Below are 5269 nucleotides of genomic sequence, written 5' to 3' on the forward strand. Positions count from 1 at the left end.
CACACTGCCCCCCACATACACACACAATTTGACACAGTCCACACAGACACAGACACACACACAGCCCCACACATACACACACACACACAATGACAGAGCCCACACAGACACAGACACACACACAGACACAGCCACACACACACACACAGCCACACACACACCCACACTCTCACACACACACACAGACACACATAGACACTCTCTCTCACACACACACACACGCACACTTTTTGACAAGTTCCACCTTCGCCCTGTATAGGACAATGTTAGAGAAATTATTTGGGGGAGGGGGTTCAAAATACACCCCTGTGTAGAACTCCAGGGAAAGTGTGGAGAGAGAGAGAAGGCGGGCAGTCAGTCATTTGGAGACGGTGCCTGGGCTCCCATCGATGCCCAGGACTGTTCTCGGCAACATTTCAGTAAGCTGAGTTCATTTTTAATCATTGTAAACAAAAGACAGGATCAGTGTTGAAACACTTCTTTGAGGTAATGTTTCTATCGGGACCTTGAGGTCTTCTTCAGGTAATCTGAAATTTTGATAATTGATATTCGGATAATCGAGGTTCCTCTGTACTGAGAATTCAAATCCCAGTAAAGCATGTTATGAGATTGAATTCAATAAATGTGGCAACTTCCAGGCCAATGCCAGGGAAGTGATCAGGACAAACTGTGAGATTGTCTTAAAAACAAAAACCGACTGGGTCATTAATCTCCTTTGGGGAGTGAACTTGTTGTCTACAAGGCATGGATTCAGTCCCACACTATAAGGATAAATCCTCATTGCCATCTGAAATGGGATAACGCCCCAATAGCCACAGAATCACTGGGACTCCCCTTCCTCACCCCATCACCACATGAGCTGTATCAGTTCAAGAAGGCAGTTTATCACCACCTTCTCATCCATTGCTGGTCACCCTGAGATCAAGATTTTCTTAACATAAAAAAAATTGGCTCTTGTCTTTAGATGTTAATTACAACCTCCTCCAGCAGCACATTCTTACAACAGTGAAGCAGACCATCAGCCCAATTAGTCACAATTGGTGTTTATCGTCCTCAACACAAAATCCTAATTGCAATTTCCCATTGTGCTCCTGTATTCTTCTATCCACTTTCTTTTGGCCACCAATCAGATCTATTCTTAAATAGTGTCTCATTTAACAACTTACACCAATGGTGATTTCACAGAACCTAACCCTCTCTGTAAATAAATCCCTCTTCCAGACCCTATATCTCTTGCATTCAGTTTTATTATTTATTTCTCCCCTAGTCTGTACTTATAATCACTGGAAACAGTTTGTTTATTTTTATCCTCTGCCAATTCTTCATGGCTCTAATGTTCATTTCCACATGTTTCATCATCCTTCTAGGTAACATCTTCAGTGGGCCTCTGGGTGAAGTACTGTTGATAATTCCTGCTTTCTATTTATATGTTTGGGTTTCTTTGGGTTGGTGACATCATTTCCTGTGGTGATGTCACTTCCAGTTCTTTTTCTTAGGGGGTGGTAAATGGGATCCAAGTCAATGTGTTTGTTGATAGAGTTCTGGTTAGAATGCCATTCTTCTAGGAATTCTCATGTGTGTCTCTATTTGGCTTGTCCTAAGATGTGTTGTCCCAGTCGAAGTAGTGTCCTTCCTCATCTGTATGTAAGGATACTAGTGAGAGAGGATCATGTCGTTTTGTGGCTCTCTGCAAACCTTCCAGCTCAGCAAGCAAACCTACATCCAGAACCTCAACATGAGCTACAAATCTTCTCAAAACTCCATCAAATTATCATTGAATCTCCTCTATTCTAATGAAACCGATCTGATTTTCTTAAACAGTCAGACAAGTGGTAAAGATATTAAAATATATGTTGGTGTGTAGACTCATTGATTTACCCAGTCATAACATTGTATCCCCAGATATTCTGAATTCATTAAAAAATATCAATCCTAATCCTGAAATTCCAAAATCATTTCTGTCCTCACATGTTTAGATTAGATTTGATTAGATTACATTACAGCGTGGAAACAGGCCCTTCGGCCCAACAAGTCCACACCGACCTGCCGAAGCGCAACCCACCCATGCCCCTACATTTACCCCTTACCTAACACTATGGGCAATTTAGCATGGCCAATTCACCTGACCTGCACATCTTTGGACTGTGGGAGGAAACCGGAGCACCCAGAGGAAACCCACGCAGACACGGGGAGAACGTGCAAACTCTACACAATCAGTGGCCTGAGGCGGGAATTGAACCCGGGTCTCAGGCGCTGTGAGGCAGCAGTGCTAACCACTGTGCCACCGTGCCGCCCACCTGGAATCTGGGATTCCAGATCTTCAATTCCCTTTTAGTGAAGTATTGCTTCTAGATATCACCCTGAATGAACTGGGCCTAAAGGTTACTCACCATCTTTTTGACTCCCTCCACCAGCAGAACTAGTTTCTTTGTGGCTCACGTAATCAAAGCATATCAAATATTTATAACTTTCTAAAATCAGGTCTCAGACAAAGTAGAGTTAGGAATATTTTCCTTACAATTTAACCTTCAAAGCTTCAGTACCATACTTTGTACATTTTTATGGCCCAGACCAGACCCCCTCAAAATATTTTAAGCTTCGACCTAACATTTTCTTATTTCAAAGGCAAATGTAAAGTGCAGTGTTCCAGATGTAATTCAGCTGGTCAAACTATTCGATGTTAAGCAAAAATGCAATTTATTCAAACTCTCCAGTTAAAATGCAACAAAAGAAAGAAGAACTTAAATAACTTGAGTCTATTGGAAAACAACGCAATTATAGATACAGTAACTATTGCTAATGAACTGTTCTAATATAGTAACATCCCAGAAACACACCCCTTGGCAAAAAGGAAAATTCAGAATTCAGATTTTCTCACATGCAAAGCCTGTAGTAGGAAAAGAAACCTTACCTTCTTGCTGTAACCGAGAGAATGGGAAAAAAAATCATTTTGTTGAATTTAAAGCTTAAAAAAAAGACTAGAAATCCTGGTCTGTTAGAGCTGCTTTCAATCTGCTGCTTGAATTGTTTCAACTTTAAAAGAATACCCCAAGGTCTTTATGTTATGACAGGCTGCTCGTCATCTCTTGTTTAATCTGTCTCAAAAGAAACCAGAACAAATTGCACCTCTTACAGCAACAGCATCATCAAATTAAGTGCTCAAAAATGCCAGACCATTTTCTGGTTCCTTTTTAATTATTATTCAGGCATAGAATGAGGACATGGCTGCCAAGGCTAGCATTTATTGGCAATCCCTAATTGTTCTTCCAAAGATGATAGTGGGTCACGTTACTGAGACACTGCACCCCTGGGGGCATAGGGACACCCATGATCAATGCTGTTGGGAAGGGAGTTCCAGATTTTCACCCATCGACTATGAGGGAATGACAATATAATATCAAGTCAAGAAGAAATGTCACTTGGAGGGGTACTTGAAGGTAGAGGATTCTTGCAAGATTCCCGATGAAGGGCTTTTGCCCGAAATGTCGATTTTCCTGTTCCTTGGATGCTGACTGACCTGCTGTGCCTTTCCAGCACCACTCTAATCTAGACTCTGATCTCCAGCATCTGCAGTCCTCACTTTTGCCTGGCACTTGTTAGCACAAATGCTACTTGCTAATTATCAGTTCAAATCAGGATATTGACCAGGTAATTCTGCATTTGGACAGGGACTGCTTCAGTATCTAACAGGTCAGAAACGGTGCTGAACATTGTTCAATCATCAACAAACATACCCACTTGTGACCTTCTAAAGGAAGAAAGGTCATTGATGAAGCAGCTGAGGATGGTTAGGTCTAGGACACTACCCTGAGGAACACCTGCAGAGATGTTGTAGAGCTGAGATACCTGGCCTCCAACAACTACAACCATCTTCCTGTCAACTAGTTATGACTGTAACCACGGAGAGCTTTCCCTCAATTCCCATTCACTCCAGTTTTTCTGGGACTCCTTGATGCCACAATCGGTCATGTGCAGCCTTGATCTCAAAGGCAGTTACTCTCACCTCACCTCAGGAAATCAGCTCTTTTGCCATTGTTTTGATGTCATGATGTCAGGAGCTCAGAGGCCTTGCTGGGACTCAAACTGGGCAGCTTACTCCTATTCAGGTGCTTCTCCATAGCACTGTCGACTATCCTTCCCATCACTGTACAAGTGATGGATGGCAATTGGTCAGGTTAGATTTGTCTTACATTTCGTGGACACCTTTCAACATTATTGGGTAAATTCTAGTTTTGTACCTGTACTGGAACAGTTTCGCTAGGGTTGCAGCAAGTTCTGGAATACAGGTCTTCAGAAGCAACTTCTGGAATTATGTCAAAGACTCAAAGACCCTGCAGTATCCAGTTTTTAGCTGTATCTTGATATCACATGGTGCTGGGGACCTCTGAAGGGGACCAAGATGATCATCCCCTTAGCACTTCTGGCTAAATATGTTCACAAATACTTAAATCATTTGCACTCATGTGCTAGGCTCCCCTATCTTTGAGAATGGGGATATTTGTGGTTTAATTGTCCACCACCATTCATAACTAAATATGGAAGGATTCAGAGCTTAGATCTGATCCATTGTTTGTAGAATTGTTTAACCCTGTTTTTGCAGCTGTTTCTGGTGTTTAACATGTAAATTGTCCTGTGTTGTTTTTTCACCTGGTTGACACTAAATTGTTAGGTCAATCTGGTACTCCCCCTGGCATGCCCTCGTGCACTCTCCACTGAACCAGGATTGTTGAACTCCTGGCTTGATGGTAATGGATGAGTGGGTAACATGCCAGGCCATTCAAATATAGATTGTCATTGAATCCAACTTTTCTGGTGCCAAGACCCTACATCTGGATGCACAGTTTTGAGTTGCTAGATCTCTTCAAAGTCGATGTCTATTAACACATAGATGATGCCACCTAACATAATGATGGGTATCTTCAATGTGAACATAGAACATTACAGCGCAGTACAGCCCTTTGGCCCTCGATGTTGCGCTGACCTGTGGAACCAATCTGAAACCCATCTAACCTACACTATTCCATTTTCATCCATATGTTTATCCAATGACCATTTAAATGCCCTTAAAGTTGGTGAGTCTACAATTATTGCAGACAGTGCGTTCCATGCCCCTACTACTCCTTGAGTAAAGAAACTGCCTCTGACTTCTGTCCTATATCTATCACCCCTCAATTTAAAACTGTATCCCCTCGTGTTAGCCATCACCATATGAGGGAAAAGGCTCACATTGTTCACCCTATCTAACTCTCTGATTATCTTATATGTCTCA

At 42.1% G+C, this 5269-nt stretch overlaps 1 protein-coding gene across 1 annotated transcript in view; it reads left to right on the forward strand.

Annotated features, from left to right (window-relative positions):
* LOC122549503 (fibrocystin-L-like) overlaps positions 1–5269 on the forward strand; it is a 218614-nt gene that overhangs the window by 204931 nt on the left and 8414 nt on the right. The window lies entirely within an intron of this gene.

The sequence above is a fragment of the Chiloscyllium plagiosum genome, chromosome 4, assembly GCF_004010195.1.
Source record: "Chiloscyllium plagiosum isolate BGI_BamShark_2017 chromosome 4, ASM401019v2, whole genome shotgun sequence".
Classification (NCBI taxonomy): Eukaryota; Metazoa; Chordata; class Chondrichthyes; order Orectolobiformes; family Hemiscylliidae; genus Chiloscyllium; species Chiloscyllium plagiosum.